The following is a 17,849-nucleotide window of genomic DNA, read 5'->3' as shown; positions in this document are numbered from 1 at the left end:
CCCCATCAGTCTTTATTCATCCGTCCAAGCCTAATCGCCCCCCGGAAGCTTCAAAGCTTCAGTCCCCTGAAACCGAAGATTTTCTGTTTGGTCTGCATAACGCCTACTCTGGTCTGGGCCTCGCCTGGAGCTGGCCGCAGAAGCGAGGCTGGTTGAATTTCAGTAATCGGAACAGCCTTGCAGGGCCCGGGCTAAGTCTCGTTGAAGCGCTTTGTAAAGGTTAAAGCGCCTCAAACGCGAGCTTGGGGCACTCTGGGCAGCGCTTGCGGAGTCTTACACTTTCTTAGTCACCTTCAGCCGCAGGATCTCAGGCCGGGAATTCAAGGCTGCAGGACTAGGTGCAAGGCTGGAGGGGGCCAGATTGAGAGGCCAAGCAGGGCTGGCGGGGGAGGCATTCTGAAGGCAGGAAGGACTCCGGGTAGCATACTGACTCCAGGCTAAGTGACTCTGGGCAAGCCGTTTTCCTCTTTTTCTCTGCCTCACAAGGGAGGGACAAAACTTCCCACCCCCATTTTACGCAATTTCAGAACCTCGCTCCTTTCCAGAGCAGTCTGGAAGCAAGCTCGTAGTGATTAAATCAGTGCTACAAGAACTCGAGAAGCTCCGCTTATTTCCATTCTTCCTCTCACGATCCCTCCACGACCTTCTCAGCCTTGGCAACAAGGTGCCAAGAGTTCCCCGTGGACTCAGAGGGACTTTAGGAAGCCGAGTGGACTTTTACGGAGAGGGGATGTGAAGGAAGGGACCACAGCTGCAGGCTTCCGAGTAAATCCCCTTGAGCAAGGTGGGGACATACCCACACACACACACACACACACACACACACACGCAAAGCGACCCCTAATCCTAACCCTAACTCTCCCGCCCTTTCCCAACCAGAGCCAAACCCTGCCCTGGCTCGCGGGTAACTTACAATGCATGCGGCCCTTCGGCCCCCCACCGCAGCCCTCCTCAGCGTGCCCACTCCGGGGCAGGCGGGCTCTTCATATTCTTAGCTCCGTGCTGGTGGGCCTGCTTTTATCTTAATTACACCACCTCCTAAGCAAGGAGTGGAGAAATCGGCCCCATTTTACCGTGTTCTTTAAGAAAACTGCAGACAACGGAATTGAGGCCAAGAGAGATGTCCTTGCGCTGGGACCTTCTGGAGGCACCCCCGAGCATCCGTGGACGCCTTTGAGACACTGCATTCGGGTGCAGAAGCCCGTGGGCGCCCGAGGCGGGCCCTGAAGCTGCAGCACTAACAAGCCTTAGCCACCCGGCCGCTGCGGTATTAGGGGTATTTATGGATTGGGCCGAATCTATTAGAGGCTTATTCGTCTCTAATGGACCGTGGAAGCCTTAATTGCTTGCATAAATGAGCGCTGGCCTAGGACCCTGCGCCAGGGCCCCTGGCAAGGCCGCGGGTTCCCTCCTGCAGCGAACCACTGCCTGGTTGGCTAAGGCGGGGAGGGCCGGTGAAGTTGTCCCTAGCCAAGTAGCCCCAAATCCTAGAAAGGAAGAGAAGACGAAACTTGCCGTGGCCTCGGAGTGTCAGCTAGCTAAGACGTGTCTTGGGCTTCGGGGCTCCACCCGCCGAAGTCGCTGGGTTAGCATTCCCGGATGCACCCAAGAAGCCGGGGCCCCGAACCCTCCCCGACCGGCTCCTTCCTTCCTTCTTTCCTTCTGTTAGTTCCCTTGGGGAGACTGAGGCCAAGACAACCAGTTCTCCCAGGCGGGCGACAGAAACTCCCCCTACCCAGGGCCACAGTGAAGGGCTCCGGGACTCCGGAGTCCGTTTGCTGCGGCTCGCGGAGCCGGACTCGCTCTCTTCTCCCGAGTCCGGCATTCCGCTCCCCAGTCCCCTAGGGCTATAAACCGTATTCTTCCCTCGCGCTAAACTTGGAGCATTCTGAATTAATGGGGCCTAATGAAAAACAGGAATAGGAAGTGGGGGATCCCCCTGCCCACTTCTCTCTTCTCCAGGGCTGCCGCTCTGCCCTGGTGCCCAGACCCTGGTCCAATGAGCGCCAAAGCGGGCCGAGAGTGCTTAGCTCATGGCTCCCCTGGGCAACTGGTCTCCTCTGGTCCAGGAGCAGACGTTCCGGGCTGCCGGCTCTGTTCAGGCACCTCCCGGGGAATTGGAGGGCCAAGCTGGAAGCAAGGGACTAGAGCGAAAGCAAGGGCTGAGAAGCGAGTCCGGCAGAGGAGAGGTGGGGAAAGGAAGGGTGAGAGATTGGTCCTGGAGCCTTGGGGACAAACAAACTAGGCTGCACCTCAAACCCTTCAGTTTGGAGTTCGAGACCTGGCGCCTGAATCTAGGTTGCTTCTAGGTGTGAGATTTTGACTTTGTCCCCTCTTCCCTAGTCTCCGCGCCTCAGTTTCCACCCCTGTCCAATCAGGACTTGCACCGAAAAGTCTCTCCGGACCCTTCCAACTCAAGGTCCTATGGTTTTAGAACCACACTCCGATTCCGGGGCCGGCTTCCCCAGCATGCACCTGTCCCGGTGTAGCCGAAGCCCAGAGCCTCACCCACTCCTGCCTTCAGTGCTGCGGCTCCCGGCCACTGTGCTCTAGGGGAGCACAGTCTTCAGAACTTAGGGGGCGCGGGAACTTTTGAGGCTGGTTGATTTTTAAAGGGGAAATTGCCTTTCCAAAGTTGGGGTGAATCTGAAAAATCCGTCTTTTTGCGGGAAACTTTGGTACGAGAGTCGGAGGCATTGGGGGACAACAATTTGAGGGGTACAATGGGATAAGGCCCCAGAAAGCAGCTCTATTTCCCTGGCTCTAGCTCAGGATGCGCTCTGGCTCAGACCCTCCCGGTGCCGGGAACGCTAAGCCGTGCGTTGTTTTCTCAAGTGAGACCCCTTCAATTTGGCCAGACCTAAGCGCTTGCGGTTGGGCAGGGAGAAGAAGCTGTGTTTAGCAGCCTGACGGGATGAAGATTCTGTGTGTGTGTGTGTGTGTGTGTGTGTGTGTGTGTGTGTGTGTGTGTTTGTGCGCGTATGCGCGCTCGGGCTTGTGTGATGTGTAGAAGGATATCAAAGAAACCCCGGGGCAGAGACGTACAGGACTGCCAAACCCAGACTCCCCCCACCCCTATACACACTGCTGACCCGCTGATGCCCAGTACAGAGCAAAGCTGTGGGCAGCTGAGAGGGACAGTCCCGTCTCACGAACACGCAGACACATACAAGCTAGCAGAGAATCGAGAGGTCACTTACCCTCCAGGAGCCCTGGTTCCCCGACGTTCTTCTCTCTGCCTGTCCTGCTCCGGCAGGCAGCGGCCCTGGGCACAGAGGGCACCGAAGTTTGGCTCTGCCGGGGTGGACAACCTCTGGCCGCGCGGGTCCTATGTGCACTCTTGCATCCGTCTCTGGCTCAGACCGATTCTGAGACGGTTTGGGTCTCGGGATTGCTTGGGGACCCCTCCAGCTCAGGAGCCCGCGAGCCTTTCGGTGTCTAAGACTGATCCTGCCCCGAGCACCTGGGAATGTGGCCGGGAGAGTGGAGTTCAGACTGCACTGGTCCTTTCACTGAGAGCCGCCTCCTTATTTTAATCCACACTCTCCCCCGCCCCCTGCCCTCCCGCCTCCCAGCTCTCCCCTCCCCTCCTCTCTTCTCAGCTTCCCTGCCGGGTCCCAAAACCCTGCCCCGCGCCTGCGCATTGGGAATGAAAGTTTCTGTGCCCAAGCACTCCCGGGGATAGGAAAGGAAGGAACGCGGAATGGGGAGGCCTTCGGCGCTGCAGCCAAACCAGGCTCCCATCCTCCTCCCTCCATTCCCGCAGTCCGCATCCTAAGCTCCCTGGGCTGGGTGACTTGAAACACAACAGAACCCTGATTGGAGAGTGCCTGGAGGGCGCACCGGAACCAAAGAGCAGCTAGGAGGCCCTCCGGGGCACTCTGAGTGGACCCGGTCCCTCCTCTTAGAAAACTAGGATCCGATGGGAGACAGTGCATCCCCGAGTTTGTCCCGCCCAGGATCCCGAGGGGCTACTGAGGCTGTGACTGGTCTTTCGTGGGCCGCAGCAGGCTCCAGAGGGGCGGCTCAGAGCCTGTCACTCCTGGCCTTGCTCTGTTCGGGGCTTCCTCCGCTCTCGGCCTTCCCAGTAGGGCAAGGCTAAAGGGGGGACTCTGGTCCCACGCAGCAGCCGTAGACACGCTGAGTGAAAGGGCGCCCCAGGAGTTTCCAGAGAGCTAGAAAGCGCAGTCCCGGCTAGGATAACCAGGCGGCAGCAGGAGTCCAAGGGCAGGGCGGCCCCTACTGGGAGCGCGGGCCGGGAGGGGTACAGACTGAGATGGCACTTCAGTGGTCCCTTGAGGAGGTCAGTGCTCTGGCACCAGCTAAAGCTTTAGTCCTGGTCCGATCCCTTCATCGGGTCTGCTCAGAGAAGGTGCCAGGACCAGGGAAGGCTGACCCGCAGGTTCAAGGCATCGCTAGGCTGCCTCTGCCTGAGCCTATCAGCATCTTGACACCCAGCCCTCGGCTACTGGGCCTTCTTGGTCAGAAAGTCTGAGGGGCAGGAAAGAGAGGACTGGGCAGAACACAGTCCACCTGGGCCTTGGGGCCACCCAAGGAAGGTGTGTCTGCTTTGGCATTGGGTGGGTTTTCTTTGAGTGATGGGTTTCGGGTCTTCGAAGAGGATATTCCTCAAAGCTCTCTTTCCCAATTCTGCTGCTCCAAGAGCCCGGCAAGAATTGTGTTGGTATATGTGTGTGTGTGTGGGTTTTATGTGGGGACATGTGTGCATTATATGTGGATATACATATGTGAGCTTATCACTTCCTTCTCTCTTTCTATTCTGTCCTTTCCTGTCTTTCTGCCTCAGTCACTCTGCCTGCTTGCCTGCCTCTGTTTCTTTCTTGTTCTCCCTCCCTCTGTCTCTTTCTCTTGGTCTGTCTTTCTGTCTGCTGTCTCTGTCTTTGTCTCTCCAATTCCTCCTGCTCTACCCCCCCCCATTTGTTTTGCTGTGCCCTCTCCCCAGTCCTGTGCTCAACCTCACCCAAGGCTTAATCCTGCCCTAGCCCTGGCCCCCTCTCCAGGGCCTAACAGAGGAACCTTCTGATCTTGGGTCTCTAGCCTTCTGGCCTAGGAACCAGCGGCCAGAGAAGACTCTTCACTCGGGGTCTGTTTTAACTTCTGCGCTGACCGCAGTCCTTCCTTCTTGTCTTTCTGTCCGCCTGCAGAGGGCACCTGCCGGACGGAGGCGAGACAGGTCCTGCGGGGGGGGGGGGGGTGGGGGGTTTACAGTGTGTCTCCTGTTACCCCCATCCCACCGCAAAGTTCACCGAACTGAACTACCTGGACAACCCCCGCAGCGGTCTCTGTGGATGGTCTCTGTTCCGACTGCTTCGAGGTTTTCGGAATCCCAGAGTCCTGCACGAAGTGACTCTGGAGTGGAACTTGAAAAGGCCGCGGATCTCTCCCCTCACCACCACACCGCAGGCCGCAGCCCCTCTTCTCTGCAGGCAGCGGGGCCCCTCTAGCTTTACTTCTAAGTGAGGTTTGTTTTTTTTTGGTTGGGGTGGGGGGGGGGGAGGTAGCGGAGTGAGGGGCGGGGGTCGTGGAGACTGAGGACCAGACCAGAGCAAGAAAAAGAGGTCTATGGCCTCCCCTTCGACCTAGGCCAATGGGCGCGGGACAACCTTAGAGCCAGTCTGCTCTTGCTCTGGTGCCCGCCTGTGCCGAGGAAGAGCCCCAGATGCCTGGGGCCCACTTGGACCCAGAAACACTGCGGGTGTTCCCCTGCCCGGACCTGGTGGCCTTTCGGATTACAGCTCCAGAAGATTGGGAGGTCTCTAGAGAAAACTCCTTGGAGGCCTGTCTCAAGAATCTCTGCATCCTGGTCGGACTAAGCTGCAGGAGGCATGGGATCTGCAGACAGCCCGAGTCCGAGTGGGTAAGCTGGGCAGATACTCGGAGAATAAGGCAGATAGCAGAGCCGCACCAAGCGCAGAAGCCAGAAACTAAGCCTCTTACTCTTATCCCTCCCTCCCCTCTCCACCGCTATTTGGGTGAGAGGAAAACCCAGTGCGAACCAGAACCTCAGAGTCACCACATCCCTTCTCCTCCATCCTCTCCACCTCCCTAGGCAGCCCCTTTGGGGTCCTGGCCATGCTCACACTTCCCATTCGCTCTCCCCTCCTGCCCCTGCCTAATTGCAGCTGTCTCTCTCAAGCTCATCCTTTCCTGGCCTTGTGGCCCAAGCTCTCGGAGCAGCGATCCTCAGCGTTCACTCGGGGTCCGACCCGGAGGGGGAATTCCTTCCGACCTCGAGACTCCTGCTTCCGAGGGTTCTCCCTCAATATTCCCTTTACCCTTCTCCCTTTAAGGAGAAATTATCTTTGCTGAGCCTTTGAACTGGAGCCGGCGTTTGCAATTTGAACTCTCGAGGACTTCCGGTCCTAGAGCAGTAGATGCCCCCCCTAAGATCCCTCATCTTTCGCAAAAAGAGGGCCTAAAGGGACTTTGGGAACTCAAGGCACCGGCGTGAGGAAGGGTCTGCATCAGGTGTCCGGGCTCTTGGACCCTCGGAAAACTCCCCTGGAGGCTCGTGGGCTTCCAGGACTCTAGCAGGAGCAGGCTGTCTGGGATAGGGGTTTCTGAGGTTTGGGATATTGGGGAACTGGGAGTACAGAGGGCTCTGCCAGCCCCAGCTCTTGGAGCTCTGCTTTCCGCAGAAGAGAAGAGGTCCGAGCAGCAGTTTGACCTGGGAGCTAATAGTGGTGGATGTTGGATGGGGGTAGGATCGCAGGGCACAGACCTGGTTCCCAGGCCTACCCTCAATTGTTCCCGAGGGCCGAACTTCCTCTCCCAGAGCCGCAGAACGTCCTCTGCCATTCCCTCAATGAGAGCGAAAGCCAACGAAAACCAAGGTCCTAAAAGGTCTAGCCCCGGCCTGACATCTCCGGGTTTGAGGCAGCCATGCCCTCCGTCTGGGTGGGGAATCTAGAGGAGTGAGCTATGGGGCCAGGCTCTCCCCAGCAGCAGCAGCCCCTAGAGACCTGGCGCGGCAGTCCGATCCTCCAGGCGCTCAGAGGCCGCGGAGAAAGTCTGAGAGACCGCCCGCTGTGCTTCATTCCTTTCGGAAAGAACTGACAGCCTGATAGCCCTATCCCGGCTTCTCAAGAAGGTCCCGGGAGGGATCGTTCTTTTTCCTCTTGGGCCTCCACCCCCAGAGTTGTGGCAGGCACTAGCAAACCCTTCTCATCCTGGTATCGATAAGGTCCATTAAAACTGTGTGATTTGGAACGATTTGCAGACCTCAGTTTTGCTCTCTGTAACATGGGAGGGTTGGACTAACTTCCTCTGTGGTCTGGTTTGTGTGGTCATGAGCTCAGGAGCCCTGAGCCTGAACTACGGCAGTTTGCCGGCTGTGTGGCCCCGCGGTTCTCCTAAACACCCAGGCTCCCCAACAAAACGCCACGGACCCAACAAGGCGCGGTCTCAGAGTACAGGCCGCGTGTGGCCTCGGGGCCTCAAGTTCCCCACCCCTGCTACGGGAGCTACGGGGAAGGAGCTACGGGAAAAGGCCGCCCAGTATTTTGTGAGGATTATTAGAATTACTCTTTGACTAGATTGGGCCAGGAAGTCCGCGGGAAGGGTGAGGAGGAAGGGGAGAAGTCTTTGCAGCCCTAATTGTCGTTTGCAGCATCTGGTTCCCACACTGTAGCCAGAGGCGAGCCTACGGCCTTGAGCTTCCGAACTATTGGCGAGGTTCTTGGAGCCAGCTCTCCCGGCTCCCCCCACCCCCAACCCCAGCGGCCTCTCCCGGGGCCTCGAGAGCTCTACACTGGCTACCTCCCAGGTCACAGACACTCCGCAGGCTCTCTTTTCTGCGGCCACTAGGAGCAAGTAAGTGGGCTGGGATGACTGGGGGTGTGGAGCAGCTCTCCGGCCCTCCAGGAGCCTACCCCCACCTCTAGTAGCTAAGAGAAGGGGAGGACGAGAGGTCCCAGGTTCGAGGGAGGGAGCTTTGTCGAGGTCTCAAACCCCCACCCCACCCCCTCTCTCCCCTACCCTGTTCCTCCTCCGGCTCTAGCGCAAGCACAAGTACCCTCTTCCCGCAAGAGCGGTTCCCAGGTCTCTCCTTCCCCGCAGCGTAGTACAGAGGTAGTCCCAGGCTCGGGCGCACAGGTTCCTTTTCATCCCGGCCTGTAGACCTCTGCCCTCAAAATCATTGAACCTCTCAGTCCCTGTGGACCAGGGCTGAGCAGACAGACCAGCAGCCCGGTTGCCTCGGAGCAGCCCAAAAGTCACAGGAGAGGAGAGAGAAGGGACAAACCCCAAGGGCTTGAGGGTGGGGAGAAGGGACAGAGGACCCGCAGGCTCCTGCCTAGAAAAATTTAAGAGGAAAGCCGAGAAGGATCGAGGAGGGCCCGACCAGGCTGGGAAAGAAAGACCCTTCCCCTGGGTCCCTTAGAGCCCAGTGGGAGCCCCGAAACAGGAGAGCCGGGTCAGGAGAATACCCTTCGGGGCAAGGAGCCTGCCGGCCAGAGGGCAGCTACAGACAGCCCCGGCAAATAGGAGCTGGGGCGAACCAGGAGAAGAAAAGGGTGTGTGCGTTCGTGAGAGAATGAGTGTGTGTGTGTCTGTGTGTGAATGTGTGTGTCTGCGTGGGAGTGTGTGTGAGGGTGTGTATCTGTGTCTGCGTGTTTGAGTATGAGTATGTGTGTGCATGGGTGAGAGTGTGTGTATGGGTGTGTGTCTATGTGTGCTACTGCGTGCGTGTGTGTCCCAGGTAGCAAGTTCATATTTTCCTTCTCTTCAAAACTCCCAAATAACCCCAATGTTCTGCTTAGAAATGGAATTCGCTTGACCTCTGCCTTGAAGCCATCTCTCCACTTGGCACATTTCTCTGACTGTCTCCGGAAGGCTCTGCCTCTTCTCTGCCTACTGGCTTGCCTGGCTCAATCTCACCTTTCTATAGGAAGTCGTTTAGATTCCCCTTAAGACTAATGCCTTTGGTTTTAGCCTGTCCATAGCTTGTATATGCCTGGCTCTTTGCAGGTTGTCTCCTCCATTAGGAAGTGAGCTCCAGAGCAGGGTCTGACTTTCTTTTACCTTTTTATCCCAAGAGACTTAACACTGTTCTTGGCACAAAGCAGGCATTTAATGAATGTGTGTTAACTGACTGACAAAAGACAGACTGGGGCTAACCTTGAAGAAGGAAAATCTGGGTTTGAATCCAGACTCTAATACTTAACTTTGTGACCATAGGCAAGTACTTGTGAATTGCAGCTTCCTCTGAAACATGAGCTAGTTTGTTGGGGTCCTGTAGAAATGCCAGCTGGGTTCACCCATGTCTTCCAGTGTGTCCACTGATCTTCCTGAAAGCCATGAGGCCTTCCCAGACAGTCCAAGGGGGGACCATTGGGCAGAGACCCAGGCTGGGCCTGGGAGGATGGTCAAAGCCACCATTTCTGACATAACTTTTGATAACTAAATGGTTGATGATCACTCCCAAAATGCCTCATGAGCAAATGGCTCTATGCCAGGGAGACAGTAACTTCCTGCAGGCAGGTGATGGGTTGTTTGAAGGTGAAGGGGTGGAGAGCATCTGGAACATCCTGGTTCTGCCCTCAGCCCTCTCCCCCTCAGGTTTTCTGTGATGATAAATTGGTCAGGCTCCATGAGGCCACTGGAATAATTTTGGCCTCCCAGGACTGACCTTCCCCATTGTCTCCAGGACTCTGACCCTCTCCATTCATACCAGTTTCAGAAGCTTACTGGTGGATCTGGAGCCTCCCTGGTTCATCCTGCATGGATAAGTCAGGCTGAGGACTTCCTGACTATTGCTGAAGTCTCTGGGAGAAGAGATTCCCAGTGAAGACCAGAAGCCAGAGGATGTAGGTGTTTCTTTATTCAAAGACTCCCTCTTGGCCACCCTCTGATGCAGAAAGATAGGAAAGCTCAGTCAGTCTGTATTCACCTCAGATGCTATACCGGGTGAATCCCCACTTCACAGACTGCAGCTCTGGAGCTGTATGGACCTATAGAGAGCAATCTCACCTGCTTCTTTTTACACAAAGGCACAGAGGAATGAAGGGGCTTATCCAGAGTCACATAAGTGTTCAGCTACAGAGCTGCAGACTCCAGTCAGATCTCCAGACTCCACATCTAGAAATATCTCTACTCACCAAACGTCATTGCCCTTGCAAGCTTATGATTTCCTTTCCTGTCAGTTATCCTGTGAGAATATCATTCTTGAATTTTACCAATGGGAAATGGAAGCTGTCAGAAGCTGCGACTTGGCCAAAGTCCTGCATAAATATATAGAACATAAAACAAAATTTAAAGTGATGACTAAAAAAAAAACCTACACCACACTTATGTGGCATATCCTGATTCTAAGCTTTAGAGGATTTGGGGAGAGAGGGAGAAATCAGCACAAGTGGAGTGCTTGCAGGTGGTGAGTTGAGGAGAGTCATCTGTCATGTGTATTAGAGAGCATCTCATTGTAGGAATGGTAGCAGATAAAATCATGAGCTGGCATTCCTGCTGCCAAGTTACCATGGAGTTTAAAGGCCAGAGGAGGAGGAAAGCTGAGGGAAGCAGGAGGCTCCACTGTAATTAAACATTTCTGGACATCTGAGGTGGGTTGGCCTTATGGCTATTTCTGGTCCTACACTGGTTAGCTCTGTGGAAGCTACATCTCTGGGATAGCCCAGGCTCGGATCCTGGGAGGGACAATCCTTAAGAAAACCTGCCACCTGCTGGCCATTGAAGAACATCTTTCTGCAGCCAGTTCACCCAGCTGAAATCTGGCCAAAGGTGGGGTGAATCCCTTCTGGTCCAGCGTTCATACAGGAGGGTACTAGAGAACAGTTTGTCCGATCCCCCTTGTGTTACAGAGGGCGGGGGAAGGACCCAAGAGGCCAGAGCCCATGTATGGAGAGGAGCTCTCTTGCCCCCCAATCTAGGACAGATTTAATTATTCCCAGTTCACTCTGGGGACATGTAGCCCCTCCAAGCCAAGACTCCCCCAATAAGCCATTTGAGAGCAGCATGTCTCTGTGTCCTGTGGCATGAGTTCTGCCCCCAACCCCAAGTTAAACCAAGTTTCTCTAGAAACGCCCAGAGATATTAGATTTCTTGGGTCACTGCTCCAAACCAGAACTTGCCTTCACTTATACTTGTGGGTTTGGGGTTTTTGTTTTGTTTTGCTTTTTAATCATTCAAGAATCTGGAGGAATTTACATGGTGATTTATTTTTGGATGGGGAAGAAGGTCTAGAGCCCCAGAGTGAGAGTGGGATAGCAACTCTGGATAGCAATCCAAGCACACCTGAGGCAGAAATCCCCTGGCTCGGTGCAGAGAGAAGGCTTGGGCTTGGGCCCAGCTCTGCCACTACCCATACAGGGGGTCTGGCAAAGGTTCATTTCTCTTTTGGAGCTTTCATTGCCTACTCTCCATAACAAAGTGATTGTGCTAGATGCTCTCCAAGGGCCTCCCTGGGGTTAAACCTATGATCTCATAAGGAATGAAGAATTCACTCCAACCTAATTCTCCCAAGGTGATTCTCCAAATTTGACCATGTTTCTCTCAAAAACTTTTCAGTGGCTCCCTGTCACCTCTGGGATAGAATGCCAATGCCTGTGCTTGTGGTCTCAGCCTTTCCCCAATCTGGCCCCCACCCAAGCTTTTCAGCTTTACTCCCCATTATACTCCTCCCAGAGATTTTAGGCAAGTTGTATGGCATCTTTGTCATCAGCTCCCTCATCTGTCAAATAAAAAAGCTGTCCTAGCTGGCCTCGGAGGTCTTGTTCCCTTTAGAGTTATGAAGCTCTGAGTGACCTTGGGCATTCATCTTCCTGGGTTTCAGTTTCCTGCTCCAGAAAATAACAGAAGCTGGACTAGGAAGGCTTTGACATCCTTTCCAGGTCTAAATCTCTCATCCTCTGACCTGCAGGCTCCCTGCCATGGTCATTTCCCACTCCTTCCCCAAACTGTCTTCTCTATGTACATTCACATGCTGCCCCTGAGCAGACTAGAAGCTCCCTGCCATATGCTGTACAGCTCCCAGCACTGGGCTCCCTTCTCTGTCTGAGCTCTTACACTCACAGTTTGGAAGATAACTAACTACTCTGTCCCCTCAGAGTTTTAGGGGTAGCCCTAAGGTTCTGTATGTCCCCTATGAGCAATCTACTCTATTGGCTTTCAGAAAAAGGATTTACTTAAAAGTTACAGCAGGAACATTTGTTGCAAATCAACACTCCCCCCCCCACCACCAGCAGATGTACACTGCCCCCTGCACAAGGGCCCTGGGGATGGTAGACTGCAACTTGAAGGGCAATTTTCATGAAACACATGTACAAGGAATTTCTGTGGCAAAAGGTATTCTGAGAGTCTTGACACTGGGCATCCTTTTCTACTTTTCCAGGGTCCTCATGAATTTCCCCTTAGTTGTAGGTAGGTCTCTGCTCGGCTCTGAGGAGCAATGCTTTGGTAGAATGCACAGACTGAACGTCTCTGTTATGATGTGTCAAAATCCCTGAGACTTCAGCTGTAGTCTGGTGATGATCTTTCCACATCTATCCTCAGGTCCTTTGCCTGTCATTGACCATTACCATCAGGGAAGCCCCAGGGGACGGTGTCATGGACTTTGGTCACCAGTGGTACCTTTGAGGGGAACTCTGGGTCTCCCAAACTCTTCAGGCTGATGTCCAGATACATATACCTCAGAGAACTAGTTCACATAGTGTCAGGAATGAATGAACACAAAAGAAAGACAGTTGCCATGTTCCCATGGCCACATGGCAGCCAGTCAGAGAAATGCAGACTGTTAGCACTTCCTCACCTGGCAGCTCGTAGCTCTGCTGGGAGTTTTAACTCCCCTAAGGCAGCTAGATGGTGCAGAGTCTAGATTCCTGGGCAAGTCAGCAAGACCTGAACTCAAATCCAACCTCAGGCACTCACTAGCTATGTGACCCTGGGCAAGGCACTCCTGCTCAGCTTCCTTGTCTGTAAAATGAGGATGATAACAATAGTACCTACCGGAAAGTGGTCAGCACAGTACATGGCACACTGGCACAGAGTGAGTGCCATAGAAATGTTAGTTGTTTTATAGAGATAGATACAGCACTAGATAGATATAGATATATTGGCAACCATTCCTCAAAGCTACCAAGCAAAGTCACTGAGAGATAATCAGACTGAGCCTTTTCTGTGGACACTCAACTTCAGGCAAACCATTTCTGCATCACAGGTCTTACAGTTCTTCAGCCAATTACTTTGCATCATGACGTAGTATTTTTGTGGTTGTCCAGTTGCTTCAGTCATGCCTGAGTCTTTGTGACCCCACTTGGGGTCTTCTTGGCTAGGATACTGCAGCAGTTTGCCATTTTCTTCTCTAGCTCATTTTACAAGTAAGGAAACTGAGGAAAACGGGGTTAAGTGACTTGCCCAGGGTCACACAGCTAGTAAGTATCTGAGGCCAGATTTGAACTCAGGAAAATGGGTCTTTCTGACTTCAAGTCCAGTGATTTATCTACTGCACCACCTAGTCAGCCCAACATAGTATTAAACCTGAATTATTAAGACTATAAACCAGCTCCCCAAAGTTTGAAGTAGACTGGTGGCAGGTGCGAAGTATTTGTTCATGCTTCAAGGATTGGCCAGTCACTGGCCAGTCTTCCCATCAGACCATCAAGGAATAGAGCACCTCGTATGCAGCAAACACTGAATGAATGTTGGTTGAGTTACTCAGCTGAGTTGACAAGGTTTCTCAAAGCTCAATAGGGAAACATTTTGTCCCAAATAATTTATCATGTGAATAAAATAAATCGTTTGGATTTCCCCCATGCTGCTAAGGCCAACTCAGTGGCATGAGGTTCAGTGCCCTGGTAGGGCAGCATGATGGGATTTTTGGTGTCTACCTCTACCTTCAAGATTCCCGAAGTCAAGAAAAGTGAGCACCAGCTCCCTGACCTCCCACGGTGGCAGGCTGGCCTTCATCTTCCCCTCACTGCCATGTGAAAGATGGGCCTTTCTCACCATCAGGGATATGGGCTATGTCAGGAGCGAGGTTGTGTGTGCATAAGATCAGCTTTCCAGGACACAGCTCATACATACAGGATATTTCATCCAATAAATCAAGTCATTGAGTCAGATAATAAATCATTACAAATTCAATAAGATCAGAGACTATAAGCCAGCATCCCTTTTTACATCTCAGAATTTCCTGAGGTTTCTAGGACTTCAGATCCTGCATCACTGGGACCTAGAAGGGACTTCATAGATCCTTTCTTGGTACCCTGGATCCCTTTGGCAGTCTGAAGAAGTCTGTGGACCCCTTCTCATTATGTTTTTAATGCATAAATAAAATAAACAGAGCACATAGAATTACCAAGGAAACCAGTTATTTTGAAATATGGTTATCAAAAGATCTTTTCAAAAACTCAAGTTCACAGAATGTGGGCTGAAGAACCCTTGCTCTAGTCCCCCCCTTTATTTGCAGATGAGGGAAGTGAAGGCCAGCAAGGGACAAGGGCTTGACCAAGGTCCCAAAGGCACAAAAAAGGAGATGCTGCTTACTTTTTCTAACTTCAGATTCAGGGCATTGCTGCTTTCTGTTTTTGTCAGGAATGTGGGAGTCCCCACTTCTTCTCAGGTGGGAGGCAAGAGGAGACGAGGGTTCTTTGCTAGCAGAAGGGCTTGACCAAGAGGTCAACATTGTGCAGAGCTTCCGCCCTCTGCTCCTTCCAGGCTGGCTTGACTCAGGTACATGAGGAGTTCTGGCTAGCTCTGGCACTTGGCATCACATCCATGGTCTGACCTGCCCTTGCCACGTTTGTCATAGCATAGCACCAGGCACGAGCTAAGTGATAGTTTTGCTGATCTCTGACAAGAGCTTAAACAGAAAATAGAATGAGAAGAAGAATTTTAGAATTCTAGATAGCCAGGAGGTAATTTCCCCTCATTTTAAAGAAGAAACATAAGATCCAGTCGGTCCATAAACATTCATTAAGTATTTATGCCAGGCACTGTGTTAAGTGCTAAGGATACAAGGAAAGGTCAAAGACATTCCCTGTCCTCAAAGAGTTTACAGTCCAATGAGGAAGACAACATGCAAATAATTATGTATAAGCAGGATAAACAAGAAATAATCACCAGAGGAAGGTGCTGGCATTAAGGGCAATCAGACAAGCTTCTTAAAGAAGTACAATTTTAGCTGAGATTTGAAGGAATCCAGTGAAGCCAGGAATGGGGAAAGGAGGAGGAAAAGAATTCCAGGCAGGGGGTACTGCTAATGAAAATGCCCGGAGGTAGGAGATGGAGTCTAGTTCAAGGAACAGTCATGAAGCCTTTGTCACCAGATGCCTTCAGTAAGTATGAAAATGGCGTCAAAGTCAGCTACCACACTGACGCTAAATTGTTTAACTTGAAAAAGCTGCAAGCCAAGACTAAAGTGGAGGGAGAGTTGGTGTGCAACATTTCGTTCACAAATGATTGTGCATCCTCTGAAGCTGAGATGCAATATAGATGGATTTGGGCTAATTCTGACCCGACAAGTAACACCAAGAAAACACAGGGGCTCCATCAGCTAGGGCCGCACCATCTGCATGTGCAGCCATTGGTTATGCAAATGCTGTGGATAAGTTCACTTATCTTGGAAGTGCACTTTCCAGGGGTGTGATAATGGTGATTTACTCATTGCCAGAGTTTGTTTGTTCAGGCTCCAAAGGAAAGTGTGGGAGAGAAGAGGTATTAGACTGACTACCAGACTGACGGTCTGCAGAGCTGCTGTGCTGGCCTCAGTGTTGTATGCCTGTGATGCCTGGACAGTCTGCCAGCACCAGGCCAGGAAACCGAATCCCTTCCCTTTGAATTGTCTTAGGAAGATTCTGAAGATCCCCTGGCAGAAGGAGGGGCCAGACACTGAGGTCTTTACTCAAACTAAACTGCCAAGCCTTCAGACTCTGCTGCAGAGAGCACAACTCTGGTGGGCTGGCCACATTGTTCAGATGTCAAACACACATTTGCCTAAAACATGATTTTACAGAGTGATACAAAGACATTCTCAAGGTCTCTCTGAAGAACTGTGAATTGAAGGAATGGAAAGTTGAAATTTAAAAACTGAAAATTGAAGGAATCAATTGTGAGACATGGAAGACACTGGCACAGGATGTCCCAGCATGGCCTGTCTGCATTAAAGAAGGTGCTGTACTCTGTGAGTGAAGCAGAGTTGCAGAAGTTCCAAAGAAATGCCAGCTGTACACATTTAGAGACATCTCCACTCCAAATGTCCATATGGACTATTTGTATCTGGCCTGTGGTAGAGCCTTCCGAGCCCCTACTGATCTGGTCAGCCACATCTGGCCCCAGCATAGTGATGGAATTTGGGTCTTCTTCAAGCATTGAGGGTGAACTACAAGCTTGGGGGGGGGATGAGTGTCAGAAGGAAGAAGCTTGGAAATGTGGGAAGGCAGCTTACAGAGGGCTTTGAATGCTAAACAGAGGATTTCATATTTAATACAGGAAGCAATAGAGAGTGACTGGAGTCTACTAAATAAAGCCTGACATGGTCAGGACCACACTTGAGTCAGATCAATTTTTTGCCACCTGAATGGAAGATGGTCTGGAGTAGGGAGAGACTTGAGGCAGTCTGACCCACCAGCAGCTATTTCAATGTTCCAGGTATGAGGTGATGAGGGTCTAGGGGGATGTAGTGTCAAAGGAGAGAAGGTGGTGTATGCAAGAGATGGGAGTGGGCATTGGAGGCTTGGATGCCTGAGAGAGGTCCCAAATATAAAGTGGTGCTTGATCTGAGCTTTGAAGAAAAACAGGGATTCCCAGAGGCAGAAGCTTCCAAAAACATCAGAAAGAAATTGGCCATCTTGGAGGATCTAGGTGCCTTGGGAGAGGCACCACCAGCCTGAGCCAATCCGTGCGCTCGCAGCAAAGCCACTGTCTCCTCACACATAGATGAGGGGACGGCTCCACAAGCTCACCTCTAAAGGCCATCCTCAGCATTATCTTTCCCATTAGTAACATGAGGATTAAGCAAGCCTGCTCCACAGGCTCAAGGCAGGGCTCAAGGGACAGATAAGAATAGCCAGCATTGTAGGAACATTTCAAGTATCTTAGGCAGGATTTGAACTCAGGACTTGCTAACTCCCAGATTCATTTTCTGTGCACCATAGAATGAGCAGGTGCACAGATAATGCACACTGCAAACCCTGAAGGACTGTATCACACTAGGTGAAGTTATTTTTATTATTCCCATTATTATCATTTCTGACCAGGGTAGAAGAAAGCCAGATTGTGAGCCCTTGTGTGGAGCCTGAGCTCCTGCTCAGCCCACTAGGGTTGGGTTCTTTGCATCTAAATAGCTAGTTCCTGACAGCTCCTAGTGAGCCTGCTGGCTGCCACAAAGCACCAGAGCTTTTCTCATGGGACGGCCTTCTCCCTCCATCCCTTCCCCCTGTGTTTGAGTGGCTGCCATTTGAGATCTCAAAGAGCTTTCTTTATTTCTGGTGACTCTATTTCATTCTTTTTACAGGAGGGAATGAAAGAGGAAAATAAGGAAAGACGGGCAAACAGGAAGGAAGGAAGGGAGAAAGGAAGGAAGGGAGGGAGGGAAGGAGGGAGGAAGAAAGGAGGGAGGGAAGGAGTGAGGAAGAAAGGAGGGAAGGAAGGAGGGAGGGAAGGAAGGAAGGAAGGAAGGAAGGAAGGAAGGAAGGAAGGAAAGAAGGGAGGGAAGGAGGGAGGGAAGGAGAGAGGGAGGAAGGAAGGAGGGAGGAAAGGCAAGGAAAGGCAAGGAAAGGCAAGGCAAGGCATGGCAAGGCAAGGCAAGGAAAGAAAGGAAAGGCAAGGAAAGGCAAGGAAAGAAAGGCAAGGAAAGGCAAGGAAAGAAAGGCAAGGAAAGG

General features: G+C 52.3%; 1 protein-coding gene across 1 annotated transcript in view; it reads right to left on the bottom strand.

The window, feature by feature from the left end:
• The window catches only part of OSR1 (odd-skipped related transcription factor 1), an 11,149-nt gene extending 7,621 nt beyond the window's left edge, over positions 1-3,528 (bottom strand). Inside the window, exon 1 of the mRNA XM_069103014.1 lies at positions 3,201-3,528. The gene's annotated coding sequence lies outside the window, so the exon portion shown is untranslated. The remainder of the gene's footprint in view (positions 1-3,200) is intronic.
• Between the last annotated feature and the right edge of the window lie 14,321 nt (positions 3,529-17,849).

This window comes from Petaurus breviceps, unplaced genomic scaffold (genome assembly GCF_028583685.1).
Source record: "Petaurus breviceps papuanus isolate PSGF00001 unplaced genomic scaffold, PetGlider_PUasm1.0 559, whole genome shotgun sequence".
In the NCBI taxonomy this organism is placed as follows: Eukaryota; Metazoa; Chordata; class Mammalia; order Diprotodontia; family Petauridae; genus Petaurus; species Petaurus breviceps.
Note: the sequence above shows the minus strand (reverse complement) of the source record. Positions and strands in the feature narration are given on the sequence as shown.